Here is a 12,047-nt window from a genome sequence, read left to right as displayed (position 1 = left end):
TTTGCTGTTCTGGGGATGAGAATAACCCCTTTCACCTTTTCTATCAGACAAGGTTAATAGCTTGACCCTGTCTGACTTCCTAATTTTCTGGAACTCACTTTTCCAAATAGCAGGTAGATTGTATCTAGTAACTCAGTCTTTGCCTTAGCCTCTAAAAACCACATAACCTGTAGCTATGTTGGGATATGAGGAATTTATGGACCAGTCTAAAACTGGTGGCATTTAATTTAAGCACTGAGAGTCATGAAAGTTCCATATGAAAATGTTTAAATCTTGCATGAATGGAATTTTATTCCTCTGCCCTCTTTTTGGTTCTAAGAATGAAAGCTCAAGAAACCAAACAATAGGCAATCAACTCTCAGTCATTCAGAGAGAAATTATCTAGTTTGTGAATTATCCTAGCAACTCCTCTGCTCTCTTTTTGTCTTTCCCCATCTTTATCGTTGTCTTTGTCTTTGAGCTGAGGGTGCTGACAGAACATGGGTCCAGGAAATAGGATTAATTTCATTCAAGTTTTGATTCTTGCTTTTAACTCTTAAGAGAGGTTTGGTGGAAGAAGAGGGTAAAATGCTTGATTAACATGATCTAAGCCCTGGACCAATGATTTCACTAACTTAAATAATTCCCATTGTAAATTCTTTCAAAATAAACTAGAGACCCTTGGCAAGTTACAGGCTTCTTTGGGGGGGGGGGGCAGGGGGAAACTACCTCACAAGGATTATCTGTTCCACTGACTTCTTCCTCCATAACAAAAAAAAAACCATTAAACTTTCACAACAAATGTGCATAGCCCAGGAAAATAAATCTCTACATTGGCCACATCCAAAAAAATATGTTTCTTTCTGAAGTTTAAGCCTTCACCTCTGCGGCAGAAGTTAGGTAGTATAATTTATAGTTTTAAAGAATTTTCCAGGGGCCTTTAAAGTATAGGTGACTTGTCCCTGGTCATAAAGCTAGTCAGACTAGGTAAGACATGAATCCAGGTCTTCTTGACTGCAAGGCTGACTGTATCTACCATGTCATGCTACCTCTTACATATATTAATGATACACTAATTCAGGAAGATACATATGATGTAGAAATAAATGGATCACTTCTGGCTTCAGCTAATTCATTCGCAAATTACAAATTTACAGATTTCCAAGATTCATGGAACCATGGAATGAATCTTTTTTCATTTTTAAGTGTTATTGTCAAATACAGATATTTCTAGATTACTACTTGGTGTGGTAAGACATATAAAAAGAATTAACTGCAAGGTGAGCTCATCTCAAAGTGTAGACATTTCATACCTGTAGCTCCCCCAACTTATTCTTTTTTAATGACTAGAAATCTATTTGCTTCTCCCTCCTCTGATCCCTTTCCCATGTGGAAAAAAAGAGAAATGATTTGTGATAGAAAATGCCGACCACATCCAGAGGAAAAAACTATGAAGTTTGAATGCAGAGCAACACATACTTTGTTCATTTTTTAAAATTTCTTTCATTTTTTCTTTTTCTTAATTTTTTGTTCCCTTTTAGTTCTGATTCTTCTTTTACAACATGAGCTATATGGAAATATGTGAAACATGATTGTATGTGTACAACCTACATCAGATTATTCACTGTCATGGAGAGGGAGGAGGGAAGGGAGAGAGAAAAATGTGGAACTCAAAAACTTAAAAAAGATGAAATATTAAAAACAATCTTTGCAGGTAATTGAAAAATAAAATAATATTCAAAAAAGAGAAAAGAAAAACAAATTCCTCATAACAAACATGCAGATTTATCACCTCTTTCAGGAAATCAATACCATGTTTCCTGATCCTCTGGAATCTTAAAGCTTGAAGAAAGTAGAACAAAGGTTTATTTGGGAATCAGAGAGTCTGGATTTCAATATCAGATCTGCTGCTTCCAGTGCTTACTGTATTTTAGGTTTCTAATAAATATTATTTAGTTGATTTGTGGGGCAGGTAAGGTGACACAGTGTAGAGAGGGTAGGTCTGGATTAAGGAGAACTTGTGTTCAAATTTGACTTCAGACACTTATTGTATGATCCTGGGTAAGTCACTTAACCCTATTTGCCTCAGTTTCCTCATCTATGAAATGAGATTTGGAAGAAAATGGCAAACCACTTTAGTATCTTTGCCTAGAAAATCCCAATGGGGGGTCAGAACAAAGAAAGATGTTAGGTCTGGGTTTGACTAGCCAGTTCAACTGAAGTTCCTAAAGAAAGGGGAAAGTAGATGGTTGATCAATACACATTGAAACAATATACATATTTCCTTAGTACATATTAATATAATGATAGATATCAGCAGATTTCAGTCAAGGTAAAATTATAATTAACATGTAATCCTTTAGTACATTGCTCAATTTTGTTAGGTCTCATAGTTCTATCTATAAAAAAAAAGAAAGGATTGGATAGATGAGGTCCTTTTTAGCTCCAAATCAAGGATCCTTTGACTACACTGGAGTTAGTAACTTGTAAATTACTTTGTTGAACAAACCAGAAACTATTAAAGTATAAGGTTGAGAGTGATATCAAAATTATTCTTTTATGCTGTTTTGTTATAACAATTGGGGACATTGTGCTTTGGGCCAGAGTCTAATTATGAGTTTGTTGAGGTTATATCAAAACAAAATTTAATCAATAATTTTAAAGGAAAAAATAGTATACATTTTCAGTTATTGTAAGTGTTATTATTGTAATACCCAAAGCTATCCCCCTAGAAAATTCTAGTGAATGCTTCAGAAATTAGAAAAATGAGACTTATTTTTCCTTTCCTTTTTAAAATTCATTTCAACCTATTTGTTCTGTGATATTTACTATTGTTTCTACCCCAGTGGGGATTCAGTGGGCTCACAAAGATTGAACAAATTATATATGCTGGGGGCATATTATGATGTTTGAGAACATATAACTGAATAAAAATAAACTTAGTTCAGTTGAAAAAGCTAAAAGATCAGTAAAGACTTGGGAATATTGGTCTATTTAATCAAGTCTCACCCTTCAGCAATTCCATCAGTCAAATCCTTCAGGAATAATAGAAAGCAATTAACCTGAGAACAGTGGGTGTTGTTACCATCAACAGGTCTGTATTGGAAAGTTAGCTTGAAGAAGCCAGTCTCCATTCTTCAGGCATTCTATCAAGGGAGAAGCTGCCTTCTATCTCTTCTTGTTAACTGCTTGGCAATATGGAAACAGCATGCTTTTTTACTCTCAACTCATTTGTTTTCAAAGAGAAAGAAACAAGGTGTTCCTTATGCAGAACAAACAACAAACAACTGCACTTACAAAAGAGACTGCCTTTTTATTTGATGCCTGAGACAGAAGCAAAAGCTTAAGGGGAAAAAAAGGAAATTTGATGGCAGTATGAGCTTCTGAAGATCATGTCAGGAGTTTTAACTCTTAGCTAGCCTAGTGAAGCAGAAGACTGGAAGGGAATGGTCAATTCCCTTGAAACCTGTCAGACCTTTCCTACTAATTAGGAAATCTCCCAGATTACTCTAGGGTCTTCTCATCTGAATAGTGGGGGCCTCCAGGGCCAATACAGGGCTATCAAGAGAGAGCGTCAGCGCCACACCTGGCTGATTTGAACATGAAGCACAGACCGTTATGTTGACTTGACCAGAATTATCAGAAACACAGAGCACGACCATCCCAAGAGGGCAGGAATCAGATGAAAATGTTGTTCTTGTCTGACTTTAAGGTGTTGATAGATTAATTAAAAAGAAATATATAAATGAGCCTTTTTCAAAGTCAATATGTGACCCAGAGGGATGCTTGTGTCTGATTTAGTGTCAACTCCCTTTATTCCCCCTTATATCTCCCCACTCCCACCCCCAAATCCCTGACCATATTTTAGTTTGATCCCCTTGGCCAAGAAAATGCATCTCATTTCTATAGAGAGCCATTTAGTATAGGTGGAACCCATGGAAAGATATCTCAATGGACTCTTAAGTAAGACACCTAGGTAATCAGGAGAGGTGTAAGTATACACACAGAGTAATATTTCTGAAACTTCCAGGCAATGAACTCCAAAGTGATAACCAAGTAACATCCTGTAGAAGAGATGGCATACCTCTCTTCAAAAGATAAATGTTAAGGGGTCATTTATCCCCTAAACCACTACAAAGAACAGTCCGAGGGATGACAGTTAAGTCAGAAGAACTACTAATTCAGTTTAAGTCATCATCTGAGGGGAAAGAAATGTCACATCTTAGGATTCTATGAATTTTGAAAATTTTACAAAACCACAGAATACCAAGGTGGCTTAGATGAATGACTTGGGAGTCAGAAGACACAAGACTTGATTCTGATTTGCAGAATATGACTCTTAATAAAATTCCAGGTCTGTTGGTTTCTTTATCTATACATGAGAATAAAATTATTCTAATTACTTCACATGGTTATGCATTTAATATGAAATAATAGTTATGAATTTGAAGTACTAGATAAATATCATTAAAATGATAGTATCCTCCCTTCTTACTTTAGTGAGCAACCTCTTTTTGATTGTCCCATTCTGAATAAAAGAAAAGAAAATTTCATGACAAAGAAAATTAAAATTTCTACAGCCTTCTGAAGAAACTTAAGATGCTTAGGTTTCCAGGCCCTGTTCTCTTAACTATAAAACAGATTAATTCCAGGTTTCTCCAACCTCTTCCTTCAATTTTGATAGGAAATACAGAAATTTAGAAGTTTATTTGAGACATTTTGTGAATATGATCAAAGATCATCAGGTCATCCATGGAGTTCGGTTAAATCATTCTAATTGCTATTAAAAATGAATATGATGCGAACATGTGAATCATCAGCCATGTATTTATAATAATAGAAGTAATGATAATAGTTAACATTTATATAGAAATTGTACTTTTGCAAAACCTTTACATCTATTATCCCATTTAATCCTCACAACTCTGTGAAGTAGGAGCTCTTATTATTCTCATTTTTCACAAGAGGTAACTGAAGCTAAGAGAAATTAAGTAACATCCAGAGTCCAGTAAATCTCTGAGGCAAGCTTTGAATATATACTTTGCAAATTCCTAGTTCGGCATTGTAGTTTTTATATCCAGCTATCCCATATGCCTTAACTCTCAATATTTCTAAATGTTGGGATAGTAGCACAGGACCATTTTACTTTGTCAAACTACATTTGTAGCATCCTGAGCAGTGATGGGTACATTTTAGAATGTATATCAATAGTATGGTCAAAAGGGGTAAGTAGGATGGAGAAGAACCTTGGAATCATGCCTTATGAGGGTTAGTTGGGAGAGGGAGAAGTTTATTTATCCTGGAGGATAGAAGACACAGAAGGGAAATTATGACTATCTTTGAAGATGTGAAGAGCTGTAACTGAGGAGAGGTTGAGACAGAGAGGACAAGACTACAAATAATGGGTAGAAGTTACAATAGGGCCAAATTTAAACTTGATCTAAAGAAACATTGCCTAAATACTACCACAGTCTCAAAGTGGAAAGATCAGATCCACTGGAGAATAGGTGTCCCATTGATGGAGATCTTCAGTTAATGGCTGGAAAACCACTTGCTAGCTATGATGTAAAGGGGTTTCTTTTGGAAGAATATATGGTGCCTAAGGTCCCTTCCCACTCTGAAATTCTTGGATTCTTTGACTTGCAGAAGCATTTACCAACCATGTTCAACTATTCAGATGGATGGGATGAAAGATGGTATGAGCTTTTTATAATTTCAAAGAGCAAAACAATTGCAAATATTATAACAATATCCCTATGAAACAGCCTGATGGGATTAACCATTTCAATTTCATGGGTAAGCACTTGAGCAACCATGTGAGGAGAATTAGGCACTATCTTATTAGGGTTCAGTGAGCCATGGTGGTGGGGTGGGGATGAGAAGCAGGATGATGATGGTGAAAAGATTCCTGAGCTGTATAAGCTTAGGATGAAAAAAAAATCAAGAATGTAAATTTAGAAATTAAGGCACAAAATGAATCTGAAGCATAAAAAAATCTGTTAGAAGAAAGGTTTCATAGCCAATGTGGCTTACACTAGTTTGTTAGAGATAGGCAGGTTTCAAAAAGTATTTCAGGTGTATAGTTAGAAATTAGAGATGGCTAAAATTTGGCTTGATTAAAGAAATTTTTTCTAATCATTACATAAATTCAGAAATGAAACTTAGTAAGCTGCTAGGTGGTGCAGTGAATGAATGGCACACTGGGTCTAGAATCAGGAAGATGTGAGTTCAAATTTGTCCTCACACCCTTACTATGTGATCCTGGGTAAGTCACTTAAGCCTGTTTGCCTCAGTTACCTCAGCTATAAAATGAGCAGGAGAAGAAAATGGCAAACTACTCCAGTATGTTTGCCAAGAAAATTCCATATGGAGTCATAAAGAGTTGGATACAACTGAAAAAACTGAACAACAACAAAGCACCATTAACTCACAAGCATTTTATCAGCTTAAAAGAATTAATACAGCTTATAATACTGCTTTCAATGAAAACCAAGAGTAGTTTAGGATCCATCAGCTCACAAATAGACATTACTGCTCTGTGGTTTACAAATGACTTTGCCCCCAACAAGAATTTTCCTGCTCTCCTCTTTTAGCAAATTTATTGATGCTATTAAAAAAATCTTATTCCTTCCTATATATCCACCCTCCTAAAACAAAACCTGTCTTACAAAACATAAAATAAACAAAGCAAATGAACACTTGCTTTTTTAAAAAAGTATTCACATTCATTCCACAGATAGATCACAACTGTTCCACCAAGTGGTAAGAAGAACATTTTATCATCAATCTTTTGAAATTCTGATTCAACATTTCACTGACTGAACAGTTTTGAAATCTTTAAAAATTATTTTCCTTTACATGACACAAGATAGTTTTTTAAAAAAAAATATTTATTTAAGGCAATGGGGTCAAGTGACTTGCCTAAGATCACACAGCTAGGTAATTATTACTTGTCTGGATAGGATTTGAACTCGGGTCCTCCTGACTCCAGGGCCAGTGCTCCATTTACAGTGCCACCTAGATGCCCCCACAATTAAGATAGTTTAATCATTATGCCCAATTTACTGCTAAGACTGAGGTTAAGAGATACTAAATTCTATCCTGATATTTGTGGGGCCAGGAATCAGGTCTACAACATTTTACTATAAGTCTGAATTTATAGTATTACCATGTCTCACACTTTTCTTTTTTTTTCACCTATTATTACATGAGATTTTGTGAGATGGCACAGTGTGGGAAATAGTAAAAGAAAATGGTTGGAATCAAGAGATGTTTAGATTCAAATCTCAGTGTCCTCATTTGTAAAATTGAAATAATATTATCAAGCCTGCTTCAGGATGGAGATTTCTCTGGAAACCTTAAAGCTCCAGGTAATGGTTAGTTAATTTTGAGACAAGAGTCACTTTCCTGATGCTATGCTTTGGTCTACCCCTCAAAATGTCTCCTTTGGTTTTAGTCTCTGCAATTTACTTATTAAGTTGCCTCTTGGAGCCAAGGCTACTTTGTTCCTATCACAGCCTACCAGCTACAGACCTTGCCCCCGAGGACTTTTCTGCAGTTGTTTTGAGCTCTCATAGGATACAAGATTAATTTATCCTAATCTCCTCTTTACTCTGTTGGGAAACATGCCATATGGACGCAGCTGTAATGACTCTCCCTATAAGTTGAGTATAGGAAAATTATTCATTTTCCCTTCCATTTCTCATTCTATTTCTCATTTGAATATCAGCATTTTTCATTCTTCCACAGCTCCAGGGTGCTCCTGGAAAGGAGACATAGTAATCATCACCAAATCAACCCTTGAGATGAGACTCAATAAGAAGTAGTGAGAAGGGCTACCTGGAAGGAGAAGGGTGACCTTGTCCCTTGGCTCTAAATACTTCCTTCTGTGACAGTCCAGTGTTAGCAAGTTGTCCACAGAAACAAATAATCTATTCCCTCAGAAGTACTTTGAGATTGAAGCACCAAGAGGCTAATTGAGAGAGAGACAGAGACACACACACACAGGGAGAGACAGACTCAGACAGAGACAGAGACAGAGAGAGAGACAGAGAGACAGAGACAGAGACAGAAATAGAGATACAGAGAGAGGGCAGGGGACGAAGAAAAAAGGGGGGGGGAGGGAGGATATTCTCTTGGCCTAAAAGGAATCCAACTGTGCAAGGGTATGAAGGTTTTATTTGCGATTTACTAGCTACATTTACACTTAGAAGCATAAACAGGAAGGAAAACAGGGGTAGAACCTTTCCCCAGTCATTTCACCTAAGCTTCTTGCAATGACAATCTGGTTTTGTTTGTTTCTTAGTTTCACACTAATTTGTTCTATCTCTATGGTAACCAGGCCTCCAAGTACCAAATGCCTTTTCTTTTATTCTTTGTCAGCTAGTTCTTACTAGCTGACCATAGAATTTCTTCCCTTTTCACATGCCCCTATCCCCTTTATGTATGTGTGTGTGTGGGTATGTACCCATTTTCATAAAACAGAAAACATCCCAAGGCACCATTATCACTCACTATCTTCTAAAAGGTCCCCTGTACCCCTGGCAATCTGAAATATTCCTTGGTTTGGTTTCCATGACAACCATATCAACCTTAGAACCACCTCATCCTCATAGAAGACAGACTTCTCAGAGATCTCTTAGCTTTGTGGAACTCAGACAAACCTTGCCTGGCATCACTCCCTTAAAATCCCTTTTTCATTCCTCTTCCTACTATCCCTCTTCCTGATTCGTTCTTAAGCAGTCAAAAAGCATTTGCTAAGTGTTTATTATATGACAGGCAATGCATTTCTCAAGCTTATCTGTACATTCTTGTACAGTATTACAACAATGTAGAAAGCAATAGGAGATACTACATAAGGAAACTACATAAGGAACCCATGAATGAGTAGTCATGTATAAAACAGTGAAATGAACTTAATTCTTGTCTTTGGGAATTATATAATTAATTACTTTTAATGTGTTGAATTTGTAAGAAATGGCATACTGAATTAAATCAATGTATTTAGCCATCCTAGAACTCAGATAGACACTAGGAAATGAGCTATGGAAATTCATAGTCATTCTCTAAGATGTCAACATTTATGGGTGTGAATCTGATTGAAACACACTAGTTAATCTTAATGACTCAAATATCTTATATTTGCAGTTAAAGACCATGCAATAATAGCTAACAATACTATTAGTCTTTGAGCAACTAGGTGGTATAAATGGATACTGGTCTGGTCTTGGATTTATGAAGACTCATCTTCTTGAGTTCAAATCTGTCCTCAGAAACTTTCTAGCTGTGTGACCCTGAACAAGTCACCTAAACCTGTTTGACTTGGTTTTATCATCTATAAATGAGCTGAAGAAGGAAATGACAAACCACCAATATCCTTGCCAAGAAAACCCCATATGAACAATATTTAGTATTATATATATATATATATATATATATATATATATATGGGTGCATACATTATGTATGTATATAATGTATGACATAAATAGGTGTAGGTATTTATACACATAGACACACACACATCCACTTCTACCCTCTCTGTTTCTCTCTCTCAAGGTCTTGCTAGTATGCCCTAGTGCTTAGCCCATAATAAGTACATAATAAATATTTTATCCTTCATATCACTATCTATGATACAATCTCCTTTTCCCCAAGAAGTTGCCTAGCATTTGTACATTAGTGGTAGAAGAATAATATTAGAGCAATTCAATAGTAATCACAAACAATGCCTTGAGACTATCTAAATGCCTCTTTTGCAAAGGCTAGGCGTATGAAAACACAGCTCTGTATAAGAGCCAGTGCAGGTGTCAGACAAAGTGAGTTCTGAGCATAAAAATATTGCAAAAAAAAATTAACTTGCCTGGTTGTAGGCCTTATTAATAATTATGTATCTAGTAGAACTGCATTTTCCATTCATTCCTACACACTGAAGGGAGCAAAAATAGCAGCCACAATGTTGTGCCCACTGAATGATGCTGTTTGGTTTGATTTTCATAGGTGTGATTGCTCAGTCCACGACAAGAAGACGGCAGCCCTTTCGCCTGCCGGTTCTCCGCAATACGGGAAATGCGATTCTGTGGGTTTGACAGTGTGTCTGCGGAAACTGACAAGGTGGTAACTGTGAGGTATAAAAGCTATTTCATTTTTTTATCTTTAAAGAATTACTGGATTGTTAAATTAAATTTATTCCTGTAGGACACATCTGACACACAAAGACCAGGTTTCTAAGTTGCTATCATATGATTTGCCAGTTTCCTGAAGGTGGAACCACAAGGCACTCCTTGTAGCTTGTTTTACCTGGTAATTACACTTAGCAATTATTATGTTGACGAAAAAATAATTAACAAGTCACAAATGAGAGCTGGCTTTCAGTGTCTAACCTCAGGGACTTTCTTGTCATGTGAAAGAGTCCACATTTTTACTAGATGACAGTATTCTAAAGTTAAAGCATATTAAAACCTTGTCCAGATTTCTACAGTCTATTATAAAGGGACTTATTTCTCAAGAAATTAAGCAAGCAATTATGGTATCCCTGATGGTAATCAGTTGGCCAATTATTTGAAGTATTAGATCAAAGGCTTGTTTTTTTATTCTAAAATTAATTTTAGATACTATCTCAAATGACTTTCTAGTTGCCCTTTAATATCTAATGGTTTCAAATAGCTTGTTTGAACAGATTGCCTTTCCTACCTCCAAACAAAACTAAACCAGGTAAATTGTACTTCATGTTAATACTACTAATTATTTCTTTTCTTTCCTCTAAATATTCTTTTGTCAATTATATTACTATTTTATTTTTAAAAGTTTTTTGGGGGTACCATTTGCTTTTACATCATAACCATTTCTAGGTATAGCTAACCTCTGAAGTATTCAGTGAATCAAAGGAAATTTCAGTCAGCAAGATATCAAACATTTGTTAAGTTCATTCTATGATTCAGGTACAGTGCCAGGTGTTGGAGGTATAAAATAAAAAGCTACCCTTTTTATCCCTCATTCCCTCCTCCCCTACAACCCAGCCCCTACCCTCAAGGAGCATGTATTCTAGTAGGGAAGACAATGCATAAATACCAGGTAGGTAAAAGATGTGTGTGTGTGTGTGTGTGTGTGTGTGTGTGTGTGTGTGTGTACATACCCACACATACAATTACATGCAAGGTGATCTCTGGGGGGAGGCACTAGAAGCTGGGTGGAGGTGGGGAGATTGGGAAAATAGCCTCTTTCAAAAGGTGAGACTTGAGGCTGAGTGTTAAGGAAGAAGAACATTCCAGGCCATTAGGGATAGCTAGTGAAAAAGTATCATGATAAATCATAAAAAAAAACCAGCTAAGAAAAAATAAAAAGATCATATTTGACAGTTTATTTCACTCTATACCAGTTCATTCAAGTCTCCCCATTTTCTCTGTCTCTAGTTCCCTCAATCTCTTTGTTTTTCCTAGCACCTTCAGTGTGTCTGTCTGCCCTTTTGTCTCAGTCCCTGTCTTTTCTCATGTCTTTCTGTGTCTTATATCCCACCTCTTCCTCTCTCCTGTTTCTCCCCTCACATCATTTCACTGGTAGAAGGGAATTCATTCAATTCATCAGTTCAGTTTGATAACTGCTCCATAACTTACAATCTCAGAGAGTTCCCGAGACACCAAGAGGTTAAGAGACTTGTTCAGGGTCACACAGTCAATATGCAAAGAGCTAAGACTTAAACTCAGAAGTATTCTTATCTCAAGGTCAGCTCTCTCTGTTTGATTTTAAGAAGCTGCCTTACTGACATATGCTTGCTTGTGAGATGACTTCTTATTCACCATCCACCATATCACTTTTAGTGACTGGTTCTACAATATTTAATACTTCAGGGAAGCATCAGTAATTTCCTCTACTGACACCTCCCTTACATAGTCACTAAGTTAGCAGATGGAGGGAAATTTCTCATTGAATTTCAAAATGGATTTTAATACTATATGTATCCTGAGAGGCCTGGTATGGAAAATGCCACTGACATCCAGAAGAAAAAAAATGAAGGAATCTGAATATAGGGCAAAGAAAACTACGTTCAATTTTTTTTCTTTTATTATTTT

The 12,047-nt window shown here is 36.2% G+C and overlaps 1 protein-coding gene across 6 annotated transcripts in view; it reads right to left on the bottom strand.

Moving 5' to 3' along the window:
• The window catches only part of MARCHF1 (membrane associated ring-CH-type finger 1), a 663,738-nt gene that overhangs the window by 369,700 nt on the left and 281,991 nt on the right, over positions 1-12,047 (bottom strand). The window lies entirely within an intron of this gene.

This window comes from Macrotis lagotis, chromosome 3 (assembly GCF_037893015.1).
Source record: "Macrotis lagotis isolate mMagLag1 chromosome 3, bilby.v1.9.chrom.fasta, whole genome shotgun sequence".
Classification (NCBI taxonomy): domain Eukaryota; kingdom Metazoa; phylum Chordata; class Mammalia; order Peramelemorphia; family Peramelidae; genus Macrotis; species Macrotis lagotis.
The sequence above is the reverse complement of the archived record's forward strand: the minus strand, read 5'-3'. Positions and strand labels throughout refer to the sequence as shown.